This window comes from Acomys minous (assembly GCF_964271855.1).
Source record: "Acomys minous genome assembly, chromosome: 7".
NCBI lineage: Eukaryota > Metazoa > Chordata > Mammalia > Rodentia > Muridae > Acomys > Acomys minous.
The window spans coordinates 79,683,737-79,710,820 of NC_140488.1; the positions used below are offsets into that span (position 1 = coordinate 79,683,737).

The 27,084-nt window shown below is 36.7% G+C and overlaps 1 protein-coding gene and 1 pseudogene across 5 annotated transcripts in view; one reads left to right on the forward strand and one right to left on the reverse strand.

The window, feature by feature from the left end:
- Positions 1–27,084, reverse strand: part of ZC3H12B (zinc finger CCCH-type containing 12B) — a 372,224-nt gene that overhangs the window by 147,406 nt on the left and 197,734 nt on the right. For all 4 annotated transcript variants that reach the window (XM_084789887.1, XM_084789891.1, XM_084789889.1 and 1 more), the window contains one exon: positions 13,572–13,646. The gene's annotated coding sequence lies outside the window, so the exon portion shown is untranslated. The remainder of the gene's footprint in view (positions 1–13,571; positions 13,647–27,084) is intronic.
- LOC311601533 (nucleophosmin-like) lies at positions 21,155–22,165 on the forward strand (annotated as a pseudogene). Its single transcript has one exon. The product of its transcript is annotated as a nucleophosmin-like (transcript).

Genomic DNA, 27,084 nt, shown 5'->3' on the forward strand with positions numbered 1-27,084 from the left:
GACTTTGAGGAAGAAAAATAGAGCATAGTAAGCAAAAACATACATATAAATAGGCTTCCTTTTTCCTCCTGAGGTTTTTAAAATCAAATTTCACAGCTTAAATAGGGTCAAGCTGAAGAAAACTGTAAATATGGAAGAATTAAATAACAAAAGTTGATAAAAGTTACTTCAGCAGGACTGACAAAGCAGTAAGAACATATTGTCATTTAAAAAATGTTTCTATACAGGCATATCCTTGAACAGCAATTAAAATTGTAAGACAAAGATAAAAATACTATAGATGGATCCTAATGAAATTCTAAAAACTGTTGCAAGCATACCTCAAGAAGGTAAAGTAGTTTAAATGGATAAAAATGGAGAATACCTAGACTGCAATAAATTAATGAACACAATTATAATATTCAAGTTACGTGAAATATAAATAATATTAACATAGCAACTAAAAGAGATTTTAAAAGATTAGAAAATATTTTTAAATTAGCCCAACTATATGGTTTCCACAAGATAATCACTTAAAACTTAACATTCAAGGTAAAAGAGGTGAAAAGGGATTAAACATAAAAATAATCAAAGGAATGGAACTTAGCATCAGAATAAAAAGTTACAAAGAACAGAAGGAAATTATATAATTACAAAACTGGTCAATTTACCATGAAAACACAGTAATTGAAAATGTAAATTTACCAAATACTAGAGTTGGAAAAATATATGAAACAAATAATAGTATCATTAAAAAGAGAAATAACAACTACTGGTAAAACTTCAGCAACTCTCTTTCAATAAGTAAGAGAAAAGTATAAAACAAAGATATAGGAAAACTCAAGAGCATCATTAACCAGACTATCACACATGAAACAGAAGAATACATATTCTTTTTAAGTGCTAACAAAATATGTTCCAGGATAGACTATAAACAAATCTAAAAAATAATTTGAACAAAAGTCATACTTAGTGTATTTTGCAAGTACAACAAAATAGAGAAAACAGTAACAGTACAAAACAAGCAAAATACTAAGCAAATCTACAAGCATTTGAATATAAAACAAAATTGTTATAATTTATGGAACAATAGGAAATAAGATATATTGAACTAATTGAAAGGGAATATAAAAGTCACACACATAGACACAGAGAAAGAGGTTGGAGGATAGTAATCTGTGTGGACTTTTTTTCTATCTTGATTGAGCTCAGACTGGAACAATACACAATGCTTTAGTTGCACATGCACATGTGTACTTGGTCACGGTTGTGAAATACATTCCTTACTGTGAGTCTTGGTTTAAAAGTTTGAAATCATACCTCATGTATCATTAAAATGAGTAAAAGATGAAAGGGAGAATATTCAACAAATGATGAGACTAAAAAGTCAGAACATAATAATTCTATCATTTGTATAATAGAGGCTAAACCCAAAGGGAGAAGTCTCATAAAGATGCTAATACTAATATAAAATGTCTCATACATATAATCAAAATTAAGAGCACATAGGTCATATATTCACTCTTCTGAGTACTTAGTTCATTATAGATGAAAAGGCAGAATTATTTAAATTCTGGTTTGTTTAATTTTCCCTAGGAATGATTAATAAACCAGAGAAAGTTAGGCAAACATGGCTAACAGAGAAACTAAAACATATTATGATAGGTGAATAGATGATAAAAAAATATTAAATTGCCTTGAAATTTTTTTACTGTTTATGTAGCTATGACTAAAATGTGCAGTGTTTTGGTGCTGTAATCTCACTTCCTGCATAAAATGAACACCCCCAGTTTGTTAGAAACAGAGAGTTATGAAATAATAGCTCTAATCTTTTTGTTTCTACTTCTGTAAACACGTCTGTTCATGGACCTTAGCTGTAGGCTGAAATTCAAACCCCTCTCACCATGTTCTTTAGTCATAGACGCAAAAGCTACCAAGAACATAAAAGGACAAAAATTGATGCCGTATAGCCCATAGAGCCTATAAACGTAGAGGAAGAGGGTTGAAGCCCAGTCTATCTAGACAGTACTAGGTCTGCTGGGTCCAGATGGAACATTGACCATCACAGTGGGAAACATAGCAGCAGACAGGGAGGGCACTGAAATAGCTTAAAGCTCACATATGATCTTTAAGTTGCAGGCAGAGAGACAATGGGGAAGAGAGAGGGAAGATGAAGGACAGGAAGAGATAAAGGGAAAGGAGAGGGAAGGAGGGAGAGAGACTGGGCCAGATGTAGGCTTTTGAAATCTTAAATCCCAGCCCCAGTGATACATATCCTTTAACAAAGCCACATCTCCTCCAACAAGGACACACATCCTAATCCTTCCCTAATGGTCCCATTAACTGGGGACCAAGCATTCACACATATGAGCCTATAAGGGTCACTCTCATTCAAATCACACAGCTCCTATTTTTAAAAATATCTACAATTTTGAGATGAAAAAAATATCTGAAAAGTGAATATAAAGTTCTAGTTATCTAAAGGGGAGAAAGAAAAAAAGCTATATGAAACTCAAAATGATGGATATAATTTAAAAGGTCAGCAATATAATTAAGTTAATGCTTTACTAATAGCACAGGAATGAATGGTATTTCACAACAGCCACTGCCAATCCAAAAAAAAAAAAAATGAACAAGGCCAAACTACACTACTTCTATTGGATTATTAGATTGAAAGAGGAAATGGCAGAGATATGGTACATTTTGTTCAGTTAAATATTTAACACATTTTCCACAATTCATGAGTTCATTTATAATGGCTATAATATAAGTAAATGATTGGATCAACAAACTTATAGCAACTTTGTGCAATATATCCAGAGTAATATCAAGAATGGAATCTTGCCCTGCCTTCTTCAATAATTTTAATAATGAATGTATAGACAGAGTGTACACTTATCAAGTGCTGCCTGGATGCCTACAAAGATATATAAGAGCAACATGGCTCTCAAATTCTGGTCTAGGAAATACTGTACATTCTTGAAAATTTTAGAAGACTCAACATAACATTCATTTGTGTAGATTTTGTCACTATTTGGTATGTGGAAAGTAATAAAAATTATATTTCTTAATGTATTTTCTACATTGATAGCTATATTTTAAAGCATTTGCTAGATTTTAAAAGTTTCTGACAGTATAGTTTATCATATACTTTCACCTCCCAAACCTAACCAATTTCATGTTTCTTCCTTCTGTATCTCTAAAAAGTGTTAAGAAGTCAAAACAAAAACTAAAATGAGAAAAAATACCAAAACAAACCAAAGAACTCCAAAACTTGAGGTCTGTTTTGTGATACACAAGTGCTCTTGAGCAAGGGGCCTGCCTTGGAGTATGGTGTGTGTGTGTGTGTGTGTGTGTGTGTGTGTGTGTGTGTGTGTGTGTGTGTATGCATGTGTGTGTGTGTGTGTGTGTGTGTGTGTGTGTGTGTGATGATCTCTGCGAATTTTTATGTGTATCAGTCCTGTTCTGTCTTGGAATCATCCACCACCTCTGGCTCTTCTTCCTCATAGAACCTCAAGGCCTTAAGGCTCAGTGCTCACTCCAAAGTCTCTCACTGCCTACAGATTGTCCAGTTGTGGGACTCTGTATTAACTACCATCTATGGCAAAAAGCAGCTTCTCTACAATGAAGTTTTAGTGCTACACTTCCCTACTGTATAGCAATTGTGTCATTTGGCATCATTTTATTGCTATGGTCCTTTAGCAGAATAACAGTAGCAGGTTTTCCCCAAGGCCTGTGACCTACTAGTTTCGGGTTTTTGGATACTTTACCAGTGTCAGGTATGGGTTCTATCTCATGGAGTGGGTCTTAAATTCAATTTTTAAAAAGCAGTTGGTTATTCCCATAACATTTGTGTCACTATTGCACCAGTTTATCTTGCAGGAAGGCGTTTGGTGTAGGTCAAGGTTTGTAGTGGGAGACACTGATGACTACCACTTTCCTCTGGTAGCATGCATAACACCTTCCAGCACTACGAACTCTAAATTAATAGGAGTGGAACTTCTAGTTTGGAACCAGCTAGAGTTGTCTATATTCAATGACATAAATAAGTGATATCACTAGCAATAGGGTTTTACAGGTAATAGCCTGTAATATTTAGGAGGTTCTTTAGGAACGATTTGCCAAAGACTCAGCAAGATGTAACTCATTCCTAGCACTGGAAGGAGTCGGGGTTACTCAGTAGAATAAAATGGATATTTGAAACATAGTCTCCTCCATTATATATTTTAGCCACATTTAAGTTACATTCATATATGGATCCATTTAGAAAACTTCTAAATTATGTCTCCACATGGTTTTTCAAAAGGCCTTTATTATTAGTTGTCACTCCCCATAGTCCTCCCTTTACCCTCCTTTCCCATCCTCACCCTCATTTAACCTCTCCTATTCTAGTTTATCTACTTCCACTTCCTTAGAAATATCCCCTTCTTTCTTTATATATTAGCATCCATATATAAGAGAAAACACGCAATATCTATCTTTCTGGATCTGTGTTACCTCATTCAATATATTCTTTTCTAGTTCCATCCATTTACCTGTGAATTTCATAATTTCATTTTTAACAGCTGAATAGAATTCCACTGTGTAAATGTACTGCATTTTCATTATCCATTCATCAACTGATGAACTACTAGGTTTCCAATTTTGGCTGTTATGAGTAAAGCTGCACTGAGTGTGGATGAACAAGTATCTCTGTACTAGAGTCCTTCAGGTATATGCCCAAGGGCAAGTTAGCTAAATCTTGTGGTAGACCTATTTCTCACATTTTGAGGACCCTTCACAATGACTTTCAAAATAGCTGTACAAATTTGCACTCTCACCAGCAATGGATGAGTGTTTCCTTTTCTCCTCATCCTTACCAGCGTGTGCTGTCATTTGTTTTATTGATCTTGTCCATTCTGAATGTTGTAAGATAAAATATCAAGGTCACTTAAATTTTAATTTCCCTGATGGATACTAATGTTGAACATTTCTTTAAGTGTTTCTTAGTTTATCTTTTAAGAACTCTCTGTTTAATTCTGTATCCCATTTTTAATTTGGTTATTTCTTTTCTTAGTGCTCAGTTAAATTCTTTATATTTTTTAATGTTCTAATATTCTACAGTTATAATGTTCAGTTTTATATATTCTAGATACAAACTCTCTATCAGATATATAACTGATAAAGATCTTTTCTCCTTCTGAGGCTTTGCCCAAATGATGGTGTCCTTCAGTATAGAAAGGCTTTTCAGCTTTGTGTGGTTCCATCTATTAATTGTTGGTCATAACCATGATATAAACTATCCTGCTCAGAAAGTACTTTCCTGTGCCAATAAGTTTAAGATGATTCCTCACTGTCTTTTCTATAGCTTTAGATTATCTGACCATATATTGAAGACATTGTCCATTTGAAGTTCAGTTTTGTACAGGGTTATACACACAGATCTATTTGTATTCTTCTATATCCAATCATCCAATTTGACCATTACCATTTGCTGAAAATGCTGTCCTTTCTACAGTGTGTGTTTTTAAGGTCATTGTTAAAGATGCCCTTTCTCTTACTTTTTCCCTCAGTATGGTTGCCCTTGCATACAGGAAGGCTATATATTTGTGTCTATTAGTGTCCTGCTACTTTGCTAAAAATGTGATCAGCTGTAGAATTTTCCTGGTGGAAGTTTTTTGGGTCACTTATGTATACTACTGTATCATTCCCAAATGAAGACACTTTGACTTCTTTCCTTCTTATTTGTACTCCCTTGATCTCCTTCAGTTGTATTCCTTCAGAGTCTACAGAATAATGTGAGTCAATTGGGCCCTGGGCTTTTTTTCTGTTAGAAAAATTTTAATTCTTGCATCTATTTCTATTGGAGTTATGGGTTTGTTTAAACTGTTTAATTTTGATTTAACTTTGGTATAGTAGATCATATATATATATATAAAGAAATACATCCATTTCTTTTAAGCTTTCCAATGTGGTGAAATACATATTTTAAAGTATGTCCTTAGGTTTCTCTGAATTTACTTCCTGTCTGTTATGATGTCTGCCTTTTCATATCTAGTATTACTAATTTAGAACCTCTTTCTTTTGGTTGGTTTTGCTAAAGGTCTTTTGTAGGAACCAGGCCCGACTGGGCTGCCTGCCTGTTTTGCTGTTTCATGTCCTGTTTCTAGCAGCTTCCATGTCTGTGTTTATCTTGGTTACCTAGTCATGTTTACTGCTCGGAGAAGGCGCCCCTCCCTTCCTCGAGACTTTTCCTCCTGTGTGCGATCGCCGCTTGAGGGATTTCACCAGGGAGGAGGATTCCTGTTTTGCTGCCTGTAAGAAGGCACTCAGAGGAAGGATAGCAGGCTACCAAGAAGAGACTTGATACCCTATGAGCATATAAAGGGTGAGGAAGTCCCCCTCAGGCACAGTCATAGGGGAGGGGAGTAAGGGGAAAATGGGAGGGAGGGAAGAATGGGAGGATACAAGGGATGGGATAACCATCAAGATATAACAAGAATAAATTAATAAAAAAAACTTTAAAAAAAGAGAAGGCTCTTTGGAACTCTGGGGGATAAGAAGAATAAACCACTGCTGTGGCTGCTGCTGCGGCTGCTGCTCTCTTAGCACGAAGGACCTGCTATGTTAGTGTGTGTGTGTGTGTGTGTGTGTGTGTGTGTGTGTGTGTGTGTGTGTGTATGTGCGCGTGCGCACGCGCGTGCGTGTGCATGAGTTAAATCCGCAGTCCCTTACCCTTGACTCGGTACTGCGGTGGCGCGGGCACCACAGTCTTTCAATATTATTGATTTTTTTGAAAGAACTAACTCTCTGCTTCATTTATTTTTTGTACTGCTTTTATTTGTTGTTTCTATTTAATTGATTTCAGCCCTCAGTTTGATAATTTCTTTCGATCTATTCTTTTTGGTTATTATTTCTCATTGTTTTTCCAGAGTTTTCAAAGGTATCATTAAGTAATTACTATGAGATCTATCCAGTTTTTTAATGTAGTTTCTTAGCGCCATAAGCTTTTCTCAAGCAACTGCTGTCATTGAGTGCCATGAGTTTGGGCATGTTGTGTTTTCATTTTCATTTAGTTATAGAAGTTTTTAACTTCTTTCTTCAATTCTGCCTTGACCTACTTTTCATTCAGTAGTGAGTTGTTCAGTTTCCATGAGTTTATAAGCTTTCTTTCTCTTGTTGTTGATATCCAGCTTTAATCTGTGGTTGTCAGGTAGGATGCACAGTATTATTTTAATTTTCTTAAATCTGTTGAGATTTGCTTTGTGTCCAAATATGTGGTCAGTTTTCCCATGAGTATAGTGTATGTAAACATGTTTTAGTTTTGAACCCAAGTGTGGGATGTGAAACAGACTTGTGTGAGGGTGTGTGGTATTTCTTGCTGAAAACAGACTTGTGAGAGAACACTTGGTGTTTTCCCACTAGAAAAGGAACTGCCTCTTATGGGGGCATGGTTTTTGTAAACTGATAAACATCCTGGTATGGTCTTAAGAGGAGATTATGACCCCAAAACAAGAGGCTTGGCATTTTGGTCTTGACATCATTTCCTATTGTTCGGCTGTTAATTGCTCCATTTCAAGATGCTCCAGAGAATGCTTCTAGGTTCCAGGTTCTGGCTGCTACTCCAGATTCCAGCTTCTGTGGTTGCAGTCACCTTTGCAGACTTGCTGGTTTGCTGTGTAGCGTGTCTGCTGAAATCCTGACAATGAAGCGTGGAATCACTCCAAGGAACTGAGTCTAAAAAGGTTTTTTTCTGGATGATCTGTCATGTTGAGAGTGGGTTATTGAAGTCATCCACCATCACCTTGTTGAGGTCAACAGGTGCCTTTAGATATAGTAATGTTTGTTGTTGTTTCACTGAATTTGGGTTCCTATTTGATGCATAAATATTTGCAATTGTATTATTCTCTTGGTGGATTTTTCCTTTGATGAGTATATAGTGTTCTTCCCTATCTCTTCATCAGTTTTGATTTGAAGTCTATTTTGTCAGATATTAAAACATCTAGGTGTGCTTGCTTCTTAGTTCCATTTGCTTGGAAAAAAACCTTTATTCCATCCTTTTACCCTAAGCTGATATTTGTCCAGGATGGAGAGGTGTATTTCTTTGATGCAGCAGGGAGATGGATACTGTTTCTAACTTATCTGTCAATCCATGTCTTTTTATTGGGGAATCGGGACCATTTATTGAGAGTTATTTATTATTCAGCAGTTTTTTTTATTAATTCCTGCTGTTTATTTGATGGTATCCCCTCTTTCAATAAATTGCTCTTGTGTTTTATTAGGTGTCTTCAGACTGGAGTTTTCCTTCCAGTGTCTTCTGTAGACCTGGACTGGTGAACAGAAAACATTTTAATCTGTTCTCATCATGAAATGTTTTTCTTTCTTAGTTAAGTGTGATTGACAGTTTTTCTGGGTTTACTAGTCTGGGGTAGCACCTGTGGTCTTTCAGGGATTGTGAAACATACACCCAGGCCCTTCTATCTTTCTGAGTCTTCACTGAAAGTCAGGTGTTGTTCTAGTGAGTTTGCTTTTATGTTTGGCTTAGTCTTTTTCTCTGTACCTTTTAATGCCCTTTCTTTGCTCTTTACATTTAATGTTTGATTATTATGTGTGGCAGAGGGTTTCTTTTTTGGTCCTGTTCTTCTGGTATTCTGATCACCTCTTCTAAGTTGATAGGCATCTCTTTATTTATACTGGGGAAATATTCTTACGTAGTGAAAAAAAGAGGCCATTAATTCGAAGGCAGGGGAGTGTGGGTGGGGTGTGTACAGGATGGCTCTGAGGGAGAAAATGGAAAGGAGAAATGTTTTAATTATATTATAATGTCAAAAATAAAATTTAAAAGTAGTAATAAAAATATTTGTTCTGTGCCATTGACCTTGGTTTCTTCTTCTATGTATGTTATTTGTAGGGCTTTTTTTTTTCTTTTTTGGTCTATTCATAGTGTCCAAGATTTCCTTGATGTTTTGTGCCTAAAATTTTTTAGATTTAACATTTTCTTTTACTGGTTATCCATTGTTATCCATTTCTTCCACCTTATGTCCAGGACCTGATATTCTCTCTTCTATATCTTTTAATCTGTTGGTGATGCTTACCTAAGAGGTTTTTGTTTGTTTTCCTGAGTTTTCATTTTGAGTTTATTTCAATTTGGCTCATCTAAGAAATTCTATTTCTTTTTCAAATTCTACTTTCATATCTTAAATTATTTTCCTTATTCCATTCAACTCTTTGTCTTTTCATGGTCTTCACTGAATCATTTATTCATATCTTCTTTAAGGTCCTTGAGAATACTCATAATTGCTGCATTGAAGTTCTTGTCTTGTGGTTCAGTGAAATTGATTTTCTCAGGGCATATTACAACGGGGTTTCTGGCTTCTCAGGAGGCACATTATTTTTTAATATATTTTATAAATTTATTCATATTATATCTCAATTGTTATCCTATCCCTTGTATCCTCCCATTCCTCCCTCCCTCCCATTCTCCCCTAACTCCCCTCCCCTATGACAGTGATTGAAGGGGGCATCCTCCCCCTGTGTATGCTCATAGGGTATTAAGTCTCTTCTTGGTAGCCTGCTATCCTGCCTCTGAGTGCCACCAGGGGACGTGGTCAAATATGGGGCGCCAGAGTTCATGTGAAAGTCAGTCCTCACTCTCCACTCAACTGTGGAGAATGTCCTATTGATTGGCTAGATCTGGGTACTTAAAGAAATGCTCAATTTCCTTAGTTGTCAGGGAAATGCAAAGCAAAACAACTCTGAGATTCCATCTTACACCATCAGAATGGCTAAGATCAAAAATTCATGTTACACTACATGCTAGCAAGGATGTGGAGAGAGAGGAACACTCCTTCATTGCTGGTGGGAGTGCAAACTAGTACAGCCACTTTGGAAATCTATCTGGTGCTTTCTCAGAAAAATGGGAATAGGGCTTCCTCAAGACCCAGCTATTCCACTCCTTGGAATATACCCATAAGATGCTCCAGCACACAACAAGAACATTTGCTCAACCATGTTCATAGCAGCCTTATTCATAATAGCCAGAACATGGAAACAGCCTAAGTGTCCCTCAGTAGAAGAATGGATAAAGAAACTGTGGTACATTTACACTATGGAATACTACTCAGCTATTAAAAACAAGGAATTTCCGAAATTTGTGGACAAATGGATCGAACTAGAAATGATCATGAGTGAGTTAACCCAGAAGCAGAAAGAGTCAAATGGTATATACTCACTTATATCTGGACACTAGTCCAAGGGGCATGTCCCATGAAAGTCTTCACTTACCAGGAAAGTGGGACACAGGGGAGGACATCCTATTGGGACTCTAGGTGAGAGAAACATGGGAGAATGGGGAAATAGAAGGATCCAAAGGGTCCTAGAAACCTACAAGAAGAACATTATGATGGGCGGATCTGGGCCCATGGGTCCTGCTCAAACTATGGCACCAGCCAAGGACAATATGTGCAGGAGGCACATTATTGTTGATTGTTCATGTTTTTGCACTTAGGTCAAGGCATCTATAGTTATGAAATTTGTGCTGTTTCTTGGTAAAGCTATCTGGTCTTGTCTTCATATAGTTAGGTGTACAGTTCTCTAAAGAAATGTCTAGTGTTTCTAGCAGAGAAGGGCAACTAAAAACAAACTCCTTTAATTTCTGCTTATCTGAGAAAGTATTTCTCCTTCACTTTTAAAGAATATTTTTAGGGTGTGTTGTTCTGGTTTGAGGTTGTTTAATGTCTCTCAAATTCTAACTTGTATTATACTTTCTTCTTGCTTTCATGGGTTCTGAGAAGTCAGATTTAAGTCTTATATTTTAAGAAAGGTCTACTCTTTCTCTGACTTCTTTAAATACTGTTTCCATGCCTTTGGTTTTCTGTGGTTTGTATATGATATACCTAGCTTTTACTTCGTTTGGTGTGATTTGGTCTAATCCGGTGTTCTACCATCTGTTTGGGCGTTTAGTTGAGCTTTCTGCATCTGTGATTTGCTATCTGATATTAACTTGAATAAATTCTTAGTCATTTTTGCTTCACATATTTCTTTTTTCCATTGTTTTCACCTTTTCTTTTTTTTTTCTTTTTCTTTTTCTTTCTTTCTTTCTTTTTTTTTTTTTTTTTTTTTTTTTTTTTTTTTTTTTTTTTGAGACAAGGTTTCTCTGTGTAGCCTTGGCTGTCCTGGACTCACTTTGTAGACTAGGCTGGCCTCGAACTCACAGTGATCCGCCTGCCTCCGCTTCCCAAGTGTAGGGATTAAAGGTGTGCGCCACCACCGCCCGGCCTTGTTTTCACCTTTTCACACTCACACTCAGCATGCATTATACATTTTTAGTTGCATTGCAGTTCTTGGACTTTTTTCTATACTACAAAGTTTTCAGGTTTGGGGATATGTTTTGCTGTTGTTGTTTTCATTTTGTTTTGTTGTCCTTTCCCTTTCCTCTTCTGGAAGTTTCTGCTGATATATACTCAAGCTTAAGTACTTTTCTTGCTCATTTTTTTCTATTGTTCATTACAGACACATGGTTTAGGTTTTCCTCACCAAGACTGGTTTCTGCAAAGGTTCTGCTTGAAAGCCTCTAACATGCTAAGCTGTGACTCTCTATATTTGCCCCATTAATGCAATTTAAGGCTCAGTGGTTTTCAACAGAATTTCAGTTCTCTGCCATATCTAAGAAAGATTGCTGTTTTTCAGTTTGCTCAATTGTTTAGATTGGGGATCTGACTCCTAAGCTATTTACATGCCAAGACAGAAACCAGAAGTCCTCGTCTTCCTCTTTGAATACCAGTTTTATACATGTACAATTTCACCACATCATGTTTCAATCATTTATATCAACTCACTGAGTTATGTGGATTTTCCAATTTCATCACACAACTTAAAAGTAGAACCTTCAATAAATATTACTGAACAATTTCATCAAGAAGCTATGTAGTTTATGGTAATGGGAGTAAATTTTCCAAAATTCTAAATTTAATATGAAAGCTTAATTTCACTATTGGTCACAAATATTCTCAGCTGTTTGCCATGAAGTAAGGGGTTCATCTCATTAGTTTTTTAGAAGACGTCTGTGAAATATTGATGCCTATGGCACTCAAAGAAAGAATAAGCAGGCTACCAAGATGAGAGTTGATAGCCTATGACCATATAGTGGGGGAGGAGGGCCCCCTCAGTCATAGACCTAGGGGAGGGGAATAGGGTGAAAGCAGGAGGGAGGGAGGAGCGGGAGGATACAAGTGATGGGATGGCAATTGAGTTGTAATCTGAATAAATTAAGAAAAGTACAATAAAATAAAATCCCTAAAAAAAAAAAAAAAGAAATATCGATGCTTTAAATAACCATAGTGTGTCTGTTCACTTCTCCTTTTTATAAAAATCATATTCCATAAATAGTGACTATTTTGGTTCACAATTAGAACACGTTATAGCAACCATCATGCTTCTTTATGCTGCAAAGAATATCAAATGACATGTCTTCAAGGTCAAAACCCAATCAAGTCATAATTTCTAATCATTTCTTGATGGATATTTTAAAGTAAAACTGACTTTTTAATGTGGTATCCATACAATTGCTGTATTGGAAAACCTATAAGAATATCATATTTACAATTCTGTAGACTATGTAATACTTCAAATGAAAAAACAGTGATAATACTGGTATTGCTTGTTACTTTAGAGTGTATTCTTTCTACTTGTATAAAATAATCAGTGTGAAACAGTATGATGTGCTATATTCAGGCAGCTGCTTCATATATTTAGTGTTTGCTTTGTCTCTTAACTGCATTGATACATATCATTTAGTTTGTATAAGCATGCAATATGACATTCAAACAATAACAAATTGACTAAAGATACATTTCTCTGAATGTACATCTTCTGCACTTCCATATCCACTCCAATTTTTAAGCAACAAACACTACCTTTAGAGACTACTCAGATGTTAATCATATAATCTTGGAGAATTCACTTACTTGGACTCTCAGTTTCTCACCTATAAAATAGGATTACTTGTAAACTACTAAAAATGGGGAAGATACTCTAAGTAATATCACTTGGCACATTTTCAGATGTTAGTTCTTAATATCTAAAAATAAAAAAATTAAAACAAAACAATGTTGGTGACCTAGAATCAAGTCAGTCTAGTGAAGGTGAAAGAAAAAAATCACACTTATTTGAAGCAACATAGGATTGTAATGTGGACAAACACCATCAAAAGGATTGCTGAAACCGTGCTATCAGGTTCTAAAAAGTGGAAACAGTACTTATAGAATTAAATGGCAAGGATGTTCATAATTGTATCATTTGTTATTCAGAAACTGTGATTGGGATGACAAAAAAATTAAACGATCTTGTAAGAACATATTTTTAAAGGTCAGTTCCAGAGAAGACTAGAAAGCTTTCCTCATCTGGGCCACATACAATAAACAGCATTCATATAATAGTAATTCCAGCATTCAGAGTCAAGTTTAAGGTCACCTTGAGCTAGGTCAAAAATTTAAGGTCAGTCTGGGAAGGAAGAAAGGGAGGGAGGAATGATGGGAGGGAGGGATAGGGATTAAGTTACTTTTCTCATATCTATGACAAAATACCATATAAGAGAGGGCTTGTTTTTTGCTTACAGTTTGAATGGATACAGTCCATCATGGCAGTGACGATATGGAAGCAGGATTGTGAGACATTTGGTCATGTTGCATCTGAAGTCAAGAGGCAGAAAGCAGATAAAAATGTAATCAGGCCAATAAAACTGCAAGTCTCATCCCAGGGAACCCACTTCTAGCAATTTTTGCCTCCTAAAGGTTCCCAAGAGTCTCCCAACCTTCCAAAACAGTACAAACACATAAGAACCAAGCTGTTAAATGGGGGCATCTGAGAGATATTTTATATTCAAGGTGTAACCTCAGCCTTCAAGTAGTTCCTGGGAAGACATCTATTGCACTTCATAAATCTAATGCTCAGTATAAATGAACAATGTTTCCAAAGTTTATCCACACCCAGGATGATTATATCTGTAGTCCATCTTTAAAGTTATACCTGCTGGAAGCTGATTTGTGTGGCCTCTCAACTTTTACTGGTTAAGTTTTTTATTGTCATTTGGAAAGTGGGAAGTTGAACTGAGAAAATATCTCCACTAGCTTGGTTCCTAGGCAAGACTGTAGGGGCACTTTCTTGATTAATGACTGATGTAGAATGCCCATCACATTGTAGGTGATGCTACCACTGGCTTGTATACAAAATCAGGCTAGCCAATCCATGAAGAGCAAGCAAGCCAGTAAGAAGTATTCCTTCATAGCCTCTGCTTCAGTTTCTGTCTCCAGGTTCCTGCCTAACTTCCCTAATTGATGGAATGTACTTTGCAAGCACTTTGCAAGACACAGGAGACCAAACAAAGGTTAGTAGTTGGAAGGGACCATATTTTGGCCATGACTGTCTAACTATGCATTCCTTTTACCCCTTGTGTAAAGTAAAGCCCCATTCTAATACCTTGAAGATTGTTCAACTTGAGGTTCATTGGAATCTTTTTAATTTGTTCCTCTTCCCTTTTCCTATTCCTTTTGTTTGTTTGTTTAAAAGAGGTATGGAAGACTGAGCCTTGCTTGTTGGGGCTGTTAGGGTTAGGCTTTTACTCTAAAAGCTCCAGTAACAGATATATAGTCTTCTTTTCTGGTCCAATTTACTCCATCTCCTTCATATAACAGCATTTGTGATGACATTAGGGCCCACCAAAATAATCCAGGGTCATTAACATATATCATGATTCTTATTTGAACATCTTCAGAGTCCTCTTTATAATACCATTCAAATAGTATATAGCATCATAATATTCGTGGACTCTAGGGATGAAAACTTGATAAATTTGAAAGCTTTTAATCAGTCTACAATGGCCAGAGAGTAGGGAAATGTATTCCAAAATTAATCTTAATATTAAAACATTTTGAACAATGTAATTTCAACAGCCATCAAAATCATATACATAGATATTTGTTAAGACATTAGCTTCCTTTAGATAGACACTATTGCTGTTGTTTTACACATCTTTTTCTCTTCCTAATGCTTGTATGTAAATCTATACTAAAAGCATTTCTTGATAAACTCTAATTTTGGTTCATACTAACTTCCAATTTTAAAAAATTATATACCTTATTTTTCATATTTTTGAAATTAAAATATGATTACATAATTTCCACTACACTTTTACCTTTCCTCCCTCCATCCCCTCTCATAACCCTACTACTTTCTATCTCAAATACTTGGCCTCTGGTCTTTTTCTTTAATTGTTTAATACACACACACACACACACACACACACACACACACACACGCACACACACCAGGAACATATATGTATATATTCCTACCCATACAAATAAAATCTGGAACAGAATACCTGCTGTAAGATTGCATCTCCTAGAAATGCAAAGGAAGTAACACCTAAAATACTCCAACAGTATGGCTACCTAAATAATACCTGAATAAAAGTATCCCCACCTGACAAGTTAATAGGTAAAAAAGAAATCACATGGGGCCCACAACACTAGACAAAGAACTACAAGCAAATAAAGAATGACAAAAGTCAGAGAAATAGTCTTCTTCAGGGAAGAGTGCTCCAATTAGTTATCTAATACCTGTGGTCAGTCTTGAAATCATATACATATAAGTAATACTATATGAATTTCTTTTTGGTAGTGCATATTAAAATTTTAGGCTGAATAAAGTTTTCTAAAAAGAACTTGGGCTGCTATAGCTGGCACTCTAGGGCTACATGTCTCACTGATGCTGACAGTAGATATGCTAGACACTGTTCTAAATAGAATATATTAACTCATTCAATCCTTGTAACTTGTATGAGGAAGAGATTATGTCTTAATTGTCAACATTTCCCAAGAGAAGAAGTAAATACAAATTAAGTCATCAATTCATAATCACAGATTCCTGTCAGGTCAAATTCAAACATAAGCAATCTATCTCTGGAGCACCTATAGTATCTTTGTAGGACACTAGGGAATGGAAGATACATTTAGGAGGTGAAAAATAATATCCTTAAATTACTAAATTATTATAAATAAAAGAATAAGGTATTTTGTGTCATTATTTAAAACTAGACCAAGAATAAGAGCTGCAAATTACACCACTTGAAGGTATTACCAGGTCATTCTGAATCTGCTCTGTGAGTATGAATCTCCCATCAATAGAAACTAAGCAGAAGATGAACAGGTAACTGTTTTTAAATGTTCTAATATCTATATGGAAAGCTAAGGACTACCATTGAAGTAGACTAGATTGGCATGGGGTCAGGGCAGGGCCATCTGCATAGTTGTTAAAGGCTGATGCTAGATTGTACTTTACAGGACCACTCAAAATTGGTAGGTACAACATGACTAACCAAGATACTTGCTAACTGTCCTGTTCTTCATTATAAAGGTATTTCTATATATTTGCTTTGTTAAATCACATGCTACTAATATGCATCTGATGTCATGACACATGCTAGAAATCCAAATAAAAACAGAAAAGGGTAACAAACCTGGCCTAGTTTCATTTTGGTTGCTACTAACAAGTACCCTGAAAATAAAAAACAACAGCTTGGAGGGAAAAGTTTACTTTAGCCCACAATTCCAAGATACAGTCTATTATAGTAGAAAGTCAAGACAGCAGGAACTCAAAACAGTTAGTGACATCACATTCATATTCAAAAGCAAGAGAGAAAAGAATATATGCATGCCTACTTGTGTTTGCCCTCTTCAACATTCTTAGACAGTTCAGGAACCCTTAAATCAAGGAATAGTGCCACCCACAGTAGATGAATTCATAGATATCAATTCATGTAATCAAGACAATTCCCCACGCCCGACCTGTCCACAGGTGAACCTGATCTAGACAATCCTCCTATGAGATTTTTTCCATGTGATTCTAAGTTATATCAAATTGACAGTTAAAATTAACCATCACGTAGGACCCCTCAAATAGCCCTTAGTTTTAACTGTGCCTCCCTGTATTTCCTCCTTTGTCCCTCTCTTTTTTCCCCATCTCCATTAAAGCTTTTTAAAAATCTAAAAGGAATCACTGAAGCCCAAACTAGACATCTCTTACCACTAAATGAAACCTCCAGTGCTGGGAATGGGTTATATCTAATTGTGTTGTTAACCAAAAGGGCTCCATGGAAAACCCTAAACAAATCAAGATATTACCAAGGCTATTGATTGCTCTTCACAAACTGATGGTAAGGCCCTATTGTTAAAGACACCACCTACATAACTCCCTGAACATGGAGAAGTTGAGCTGGTGCCTCCCTGAGCCTTCATCCCTGCTGACTAGTGTTCATGGTATTAAAAGGTATTTTGCACGATACCAGAGAAGAAAGGTAAATACCAACCGAGTTAGAAACCCTTCCACTGCAGGGTTTTTGAGGATCCTGCTTGATGTTTAATTAAGACACAGAGACCGAATTCTCTTTTTTTTAATTAATTTATTCATATTACATCTCAGTTGTTAGCCCATGCCATGTATCCTCCCATTCCTCCCTTCCTCCCACTTCCCCCCTACTCCCCTCCCCTCCCCTCCCCTAAGTCTGTGTCTGAGGGGGACCTCCTCCCCCTGTATATGCTCATACAGTATCAAGCAGAGACCGAATTCCCAATAGAGGAATATTGAGTGGATGAGAAACACTTTAAAAAATGCTTGACATCCTTAGTCATCAGGGAAATGTAAATCAATACAACTCTCTGATTCTACCTTACACCTATCAGAATGGCTAAGATAAAAAACACGATTGGAATTCAATCTGGCATTTTTTCAGAAAATTGGGAACAATGCTACCTTAAGACTCAGCTATACTGCTCTTAGGCATATACCTGAAAGATGCTCCACCATACAAGGACATTTGCTCAACTATGTACATTGCAGCTTTATTCATAATACCCAGAATCTAGAAACAACTTAGATGTCCCTTAACTGAAGAATGGATAAAAATCTGTGGTACATTTACACAATGGAATGTTATTCAGCTACCAGAAACAAGGAAATCTTGAAAATTGCAGGCAAATGGATGGAACTAGAAAATATCATCCCGGGTGAGGTAACCTAGACCCAGAAAGGCACGTATGATATTAGAACAACATAGATGTCCTCTGAGTAGGGGATCAGGAGAGGTGTTGGGTCTCCCTGCTGACTCTGGGTGAAGCACTGCAAGGTGTAAGTAAGAGTTGGGGGATGGAAGACCAGGATGGGGTTAAGTATCTCCACAAGGAGACTATCAAGGCTGGCAGATCTGGACCCAGGAGAGCCTGTAGAAACTGATGCACAAACCAAGGATATTGCAAGCAGAGAACCTAGACCCTCTGTTCAGATGTAGCCAATGAACAGCTTGTTCTCCACTTGGGAAAGGGTGGGGGAGAGCAGGGAACTGCCTCTGACACAAATTCTGGTGCCCATGATTTGATCACTGCCCCTTAGCAGAGAAGCCCTGTGGGAACACAGAGGAAGAGGATGCAGGCTATCCAGATGAGATCTAATAGCCTGTGCAGACAGTGGAGGAGGAGGAGGACCCCACATGTCAGAGGTCTAAGGGAGGGTAGTAGGGCTGAAGAGGGAGGGTGAAAACAGGAAGGTAAGAGAGAAGGGATTACAATCAGGATGTAATGTGAATAAACTGTAATAAAAAAGACACAGAGACATCTATATAGTTTAATACTCTGGCCTTTTGCTAGGGCAATCTCTCAGCTAGCTACTAATTTAGCCTGACTTCTCTAATGCTGCATCTCTCCAAGTGGTTCTCATCGCTTACCTCCCTGCCACATTCAGTCTCCGTTCTGTCTTCCTTCTACCTCTGTCCTCTCTGCCTGCATCTGCTTACATCTCTGTTTGCCCAGAAGTCCTGCCCATGACTCCTGACCTAGCTCTGGCCACCGGATCTTTATTGTGCAAAAAGCCACATTCCTTACTCAACTAGTAGGCTGAGGAAGCTCACCTTATTAAAGGCAGGTAAGGAAGTGATATTTACATATTCTGTTTGCTAGGCATTGCCAGTTTCAAATAACAATTAAGAACACACATTTTCTTAGCTAGAAAATACAGTATTTGTAGGTCATCCTAACACCCTTTGATCTACAATGGTGACCTGCCTGCAAGGTATGCTGATGTAATAGTGGCGCAAGCATGTGGGAGCAATCAACTATCTGATTGGATTTAAGTCCCACTCCATGAGACGGAACCCATTCTTAACACTGCTCAAGTCGGCAAGAACCCACTAAATAGGACATGGACCTAGGGTAAAACCAAATACTACTGTTCTGCTAAGGGAATATAGCAATAAAATGACAACTAATGAAGTTCTGCTACATGAATAGTTCAGTGTCTTGCTCAGCCATTATCAGAGAAGTTGCCTCCTGTTGTAGATGAAGAGAAATAGAGGATCACAACTGGGCAATGTGCAGAGAGTGAGCAACTTTGAAACACTCAGTCCTGAAAGGGATGTCTCCACTAAATCGCTTTCCTCAGGTACTACATGGAGACAGAGACAGAAAGATTATAAGAACTAGTGGAGATGGAAGACATCAAGAAAAAAAAAAGGAGCGATGCACATATGAACTCACAGAGACTATTGCAGCATGTACAGATCCTGCCTGCATGGAACTGTGCCAAATGTGGTCTCAGTGCTGAGAGGAGAAGTGGACACAAGCTCTACTCCTAACTCAGAACCTATCCCCAATTGATAACTTCTCACAAGGAAAAAAATTAGTTTTCTGCAATGAACTCTTACTGCAGATATCAACTGCTCTTAAGGGCAGGCCCCATGCTCAGCAGTAGATGACCAACATCAAACAAACTTGTGTATTTTGTTTGCTTGTGTTTTCATCTCACAATGCTTGTTAGGGCAAATGTATCTATCTGTCTGTCTGTCTGTCTATCAATCTATCTATTATTTTTTACCTTACAGATCTTTTGCTTATATATTATAGTTTCTTATTTTGTGTTGTTTTTTTTAACAGTGTCTCAGTGTGTGTGTGAATGCTTGTATCTCTGCCTCTGTATGTATTTCTTTGTCTTTGGGGCTTTTTGTTGTTGTTGTTGTTTGTTTGCTTTTGTCCTATTATTGTTTGGTTTTATTTTGTTTTTTAGATGCCTGATTTCTACTGAGAAAGGGAAAGAATGGGTATAGGTACGGGTGTGTAAGTCAGGGAGGATCTGGAAGGACTTAGGGGAGGGGAAACCACGATCCGAGTATTGTTTGAAAACAACCATATTTTCAAGAAGACAAAACAAAAAAGTAACCATCCCAGGAAAATTCTGACCCATACTCAGAATGTCACCTTTCCTTCACATTAACTCATGAAGAATCATCTCCATTAAGGTTTGCTCATAAAGCAATCTATCTAAAATCTCAACATGTCTCTTTTTTAAGAAGCTTGCACTTAATGCTTGAGTGCGTATGTTTGCCTTATATAAATTTCTGGAAACATTGTAGATATCTCAACCTGTCCTATATCTAAGATTTCATGGGCTTTCACCTACAAGTCACTCCTAGCATTGAATAGTTCTTTATTTTAATCATTATTTGCAAACACTTCCCAGGAAATTCTTCCCTTACTGTACAAAAATCTATTTTCCTTTTTGAGGCTCACTATGATAGATGATTTTTTAAAATGAGAATACAACAGTCAGCATTAATTTTAAATATGTTATGAGTGTTAATTTCACTGAGCAGCCAGGAAGCTTTTCCATAGATTTATGCAAATCTTAGCAACATCACTATCCTAACAGTATATGTGAAAGCAATAGATTATATAACAATAAGTTAAAAATCATGTGCTTTTCCATGACTCTCAATCATATACACATTTTTCATCATTGCTAAGTACAAAAGTGTTTCATAAAAATTGATCTTCATGATGTCCAATGCATTTTGGTATTTTTCATGTGGTCTCATTCACGTTTGAAATACTCCTGATTAGAACTCATGAATTTGACTTTGTAATTCAATCAATGAGATTCAACTTATATTTTAAAACACTTGAGCTAAGACTATGTTTTGCTTGGTTTTTTCCAAAGCATTTTTTGTTTTATGCTGACATAAATACAAATTTCCTGTCCTTCCAGTTCCCTGATTGACTTCTTGACCCACTGTGATCTTTCTTTTCACATTACATCATCTACTATGTCCCATAATTAGATTTTTATTTACATCATGGTCAAAAACTTAATTAAAAATTTTACTTTGAAAAACAAAAACAAAACAAAACAAACAAACAAACAAACTTTACTTTGCTCCTTGAAGTGATTCCATCCTGCATGTCTGTTCTGAGGAATAGTCAGTAGTTTTCTCCATCTGAAGTGCATGCCTCTGCGTCATGGAAGACTCAGTGGATATGGTCATAAGCACTCAGAGCTACCTTTTTGGTTGTGAACTAAAGGCTGACAGAGATGATTACTTTAAAGTGGATAATGATGAAAATGAGCACCAATTATCATTAAGAACGGTCAGTTTAGGGGCAGCGGCAAAAGATGAATTATACATCATCATGGCAGAAGCAATAATCTATGAAGGCAGTCCAATTAAAGTAACACTGGCAACTTTGAAAATGTCTTGCAATCAATGGTTTCCCTTGAGGGCTTTGAAATTACACCACTGTTGGTCTTAAGGTTGAAGTATGGTTCAGGGCCTTAGCACATTAGTGGAAAGCACCTAGTAGCTGTAGAGGAAGATGCAGCATATGAAGATGAAGGTGAGGAAGATGTAAAACTCTTAAGTAAGCCTGGAAAGTGATCTGCTTCTGGAGTTGGTAATAAGGTTTTGCAGAAGAAAGTAAAACTTGAAGATGAGGATGATGAGGATGATGAAGATGATGAAGATTATGATTTTGAGGAGGAAACTGAAGAAAAAGTTCCAGTGAAGAAATCTGTATGAGATACACCAGCAAAAACATATAAAAATCAAACCAAAATGCGAAAGACTGAAAACCATCAACACCAAGATCAAAGAGTCAAGAGTGCTTCAAAAAACAGGAAAAAAAACTCCTCAAACATAAAAAAGACCCAGCTCTGTAGAAGATATTAAGACAAAAATGCAAGCAAGAATAGAAAAAGGTGGTTCTTTTCCCAAAGTGGAAACCAAGTTCATTAGTTATGTGAAGAATTGCTTCCTGATGACCGACCAAGAAGCTATTCAAGATCTCTGGTAATGGAGGAAGTCTTCTTAAGAAAATGTTTTAAACAGTATGAAATACTTTGTCTTACTTCATTTCTGTAACAGTTGATATCTGGCTGTCCTTTTTATAATGCAAAGTGAGAACTTTCCCTACTGTGTTTGACAAATGATGTCCAGATTCAGTTGCCAAGAAAGTGTTGTTTAAAATGCCTGTGTAGTTTTCAAGGATGGACCTCCATCTTTACTTGATTTTAAGTACGTATGGAATGTTATGATAGGACATAGTAATAGTAGTGGTCAGATGTGGAAATGGTAGGGAGACAAAAATATACATGGGAAAGGCGAAAGATTTATACGATCCCCCTCAGGAACAGTCATAGGGGAGGGGAATAAGGAGAAAATGGGAGGGAGGGAAAAATAGGCAGATACAAGGGATGAGATAACCAGTGAGATGTAACAAGAATAATTAATAAAAAATAAAAAATATACATGTGAAATAAACTCAGTATTTTTAATAAAGTAACACTTTCTGTTTGCTTAAAATATTTACTTTGCATTTATTTGTTTTAAGCATGTGTATGCATGTGCATCCATGCCATGTTGCCCATGTGGAAGGCAGAGGATAACTTGTGGGAGGTGGCTCTCTCTTTCCTTTTGCCATGTGGATTCCAGAGTTCAAACTCAGGTCATCGGGCTTGGTGAGTCATGGGTGGTGCCTTTACCGGCTGAACCAACTCACAGGCTTCCAAACCTCATTTTCATGAGTTCTATTGTCACTTTTAGTAACACTCTAGATTATGAGTACTAAGAAAGAAATTCACTGGTTATATGTTCATCTCATACCTTTTAAATCTATCATCTTTTTATATATTTCATATATATATATATGAAAGTCATACACACACACACATGCTTTTATGAAAATCTCTATAGTTATCTTTTCCATATATCTTTGGCTGCCCTGGAAGTCTTTTTCCTTGGCAAACAGCCAAAACCAGTTAAAACAAACTAACTCACTTAATTTCCCAACCAATTAGGACCACATAAAGCAAATGCATTGAAAGTGTCCAAAGTAGGAGTAGCTATGGTAGCTTTTCATGTAGTATCAGTGGCCTGCAAGGTGAAAAGTGAATTTATGGTACATCATTTGTGTGTCAGAGTCCAAAGAATAGGTAGGAAGGATATCTATAATGAAATAAAGATATCTATTATGGGATTTCAAAACTGAATGTAAAAAACAAGACATCTGTCAGAAGGCCATACTGCTAAAGACACATCATCGAACAAGAAAAAAAAAAAATCAAGCTAGTTTATGACTTGAAGCTTTACCCCTACTTACGAGCATTTATGGTGCAGGAAGGTACTTTGTATACTACCAAGGGGAAAAAGATGATCAATTTCACCTACAACAGAGGTGACCTACAACAGAGACCTGTCTGTAAAACATACTGATGCAATAATGACACAAAGCTTGTGGGAGGACCAGCCCCTTTACTAGATAGGTCACAGGTCTTGAGGAAAACCCACTACTATTATTCTGTTCAAGGACCACAGCAACAAACTGTCCTCTAATGACATATTGTTATAACCACAGATCAGTTCCTCAGTCAACGCTCATCAGAGAAGCTTCTTGCAATAGGCTTTAATTAATACAGAGACCCACAGATGGGCAATATGTAGAGAGTGAGAGACTTTGGAGCACTCAGTCCTAAATGGGATGTCTTTATCAATCCTCCTCCAATCAAGGTGCAGGGATATATGTGAAAGAAGAGGTGGAAAGATTTTAAGTGTCAGAAGTGGTGGATGACTCCAAAGAAATAGCATCATCCAACACAAGAGGCCTTATGCACACAATAGGGAAAGTGGATTGGAGGGAGGAATGGGAGGATATAAGGGATGGGATAACTATTGAGATGGAATATGAATGAATTAATAAAAAATAAAAGTAAAAAAAGAACATTTTTGTATTCGTTTTCTATTTTACATCATCTTAAAACGTATTTGCTGTGGTTTAAAAATAAACATTACATAATTCTTAAAAAAATAACTCATAGAGACTGTGACTGCATGCAAAAACTGAACAAGTTCAAGCAGGACAAGAGAAAGGGGAGTGGGCACAAAAATCACACCCCTACCTAAGAAGCTATTTGCAATTGGTACCTGCTGGAAAAGGGGGGAAAACAGTTTTCTTCAATAGACCATCACTGGGTATAACAACATACTCCAGGGAAGGTCCCAGAAGTAGTTGGCCAACACAAAACAGACTCTGTGTGTGTGTGTGTGTGTGTGTGTGTGTGTGTGTGTGTGTGTGCGCGCGCGCGCGCGCGCGCACACTTGCTTTTGTTTTGTTATTTTTGTCTTATTGTGGTTTTGTTTCTTTTTAATTCATTTTGGCATTTATTTTTGTTTTGTTATTAATGTTTTGAGAAAGGGAAAGGGGAGGTATGAAGTTTGGTGGGAAGAAAGTTCAGAGGATCTTGGTGGAGTTATAGAAGGGGAAGAAAATAAACTAAGCATATCATACAAAAATTTCTAAATAAAAAATAAATTACTCTAGCTTGGTGTGGTGGAGCATGCCTTTAATCCCAGCATCGGGGAGGCAGAGGCAGGTGATTTGTGGGAATTCAAGGCCAGCCTGGTCTACAAAGAGTTCCAGGACAGCCACAGCTACACACAGAGAAACTCTGTTTCAAAAAAAATGAAAGATGTCATATTCCATATGTCTCTGAGGTTGTTGAAGACCTTATCTAACTATCCTACCTTATCTTTCTATAGAATCATATCTATCTGCTATACCTAAGATGTATATTCTTGTCATAAAAGTAGACTAGTGATTGTAAATCAATCTCCATCACATCTTGTCATTATCAACTTAAAACATCTATCTAGGCCTAAAAACATCTTAGCTCCTAAACAACTAAGCTTCATTGTAAGACTAAGGTACCTGGTCTTCAACTCCATCAGAGACTTGAGAAGAAGTAAACTTGATTACTTGAGTATGCCGGGAGTGCAGGTTAGTAGCTTTCCAAATGAGAAGATGACAGAGACAGTTTTCTACCTGAATAGTCACCCAAACTCACTTTTTGCTATAGGTAGTTAATTGTACATATGTGTAACAGTACATATATATGTGTGTGTGTATGTGTAAAAAATAAAAATGTTTAATAAAACTTAAAAAAATTAAAAATTAAAAAGTGCATTACCACAGAAAGACACTAGAGGGAGCAAAATATTGTAAAAATTGGTAAATCTTTATAAGGAGGAATACACATACACAATCCAAAATTCTCAGAGGCCACCAGAATCTCTAACCTCAGAATAACTGGTAAAAGTCTTCTTCTAATCAGTAAGAAGCCAGCCAGTATAAATGTATACAGTCGAATATTTTCTCAAACAGGAAGGTATGTAATGGAACAAGTACATACAGTTCACACAAAGCTCAGAATGCATTTCTAAAAATTGACTCTATAGAAGGCATATAACCTATCTGACAAATACTTCAAAATAAATGGCACAAAGATATCAAGATCAGAAAAATTATGTATGAATAAAATGAGGACATGAAACAAAACAATAAATAATATAAAATCCAAGTTAAAGAACAGGATATGCAAACTGGGTAAACTCACTGAAGAGCTCCAAGAGCAACTTCATTAAGCCAGAAAAGGTAATTATAAAACATGAGGACAGGTGACTTGAAATTACAGTGCATGGGAACAGCACAGAAAATATATGAAAAAGAATGAAGAAAACATAAAGGACATGTGGCTCACTATCAGGTAGCTCTGTATACACATAAAGAGATAAAGGAAGAAACAAGAGGAACAAAACTTATTTGATAAAATAATGGATCAGCATCCCAACTATAGTAAGAGACATGGGTCTCTGGACTAAGTATCTTAACAAAACCAAACTACAAAGACTCCATAAAACATGGCACTGCCATATATAATAACCAACTGTTACATGTGAAACACCTAACTGGGATACATATCTAAACAGAAAATTCTGAACAGAAGAATCTCAAATGGCCGAGAAATACTTAAAGGCATCTTCAACATCCTTAGCCATCAGGGAAATGCAAATCAAAACTGCTTTGAGATTCCATCTTAAATCTGTCAGCATGGCTAAGATCAATAAAACAAGTGACAGTTCATGATGACATAAATGTGGAACAAGACAAACACTCCTCTATTGTTGGTGGGAGTCTAAATTTGTACAACCACTTTGCAATCAGCGTGATGGTTCCTCAGGAAGGTGGAAACTGATCTACTTCAATATCTAGTTATACAACTCTTGGACATATTACCAAAAGACATTCTACCCTACAACAAGTACACTTGCTCAGTATAGTTTATTGCTGTTCTGTTCATTATAACCAGAAACTGGAACAATATAGATGTTCCTCAACAGAGGAATAGATATAGAAAATGTGGTACATTTACACAATGTAATACTACGTGTGTGTGTGTGTGTGTGTGTGTGTGTGTGTGTGTGTGTATGCATGACATTATGAAATATATGGTCAAATTGATGGAATTTAAAAAAAGTTATCCTGAGTGAGATTAGCAAGACTCAGAAAGAAAAATGTGATATGTATTCCCTTATATGTGGATATAGGCCATTAAATAAATGTTAACCAAGCTACAATCCATAGACCTAGAGAGATTTGGTACAGAGAAGAAAACTAAGGGGACACATGGATTTCCCTGCGAGGTGGAAATAGAATAGATTTTATGGGTAGACTAGGGCTTGGGGTGAGACAGGAATGGAAGGATCAGGTGGCAGCGGAAGGGGAAACTGGGTTGAGGGAGGGAATACAGAAAGATAGGGCTAGAATTAAGGGGCATTTGAGGGGGTGGTATGGAAACTTAGTGTAGTGGAAACTTCCTAAATCCTATGAAGATGATCCTAATGTAGTCTCCAAATAATGAGGGAGACAGAGTCCCAACTGACTATCCAGTCCCACGTTTCCAGTACTGGGACTAGGT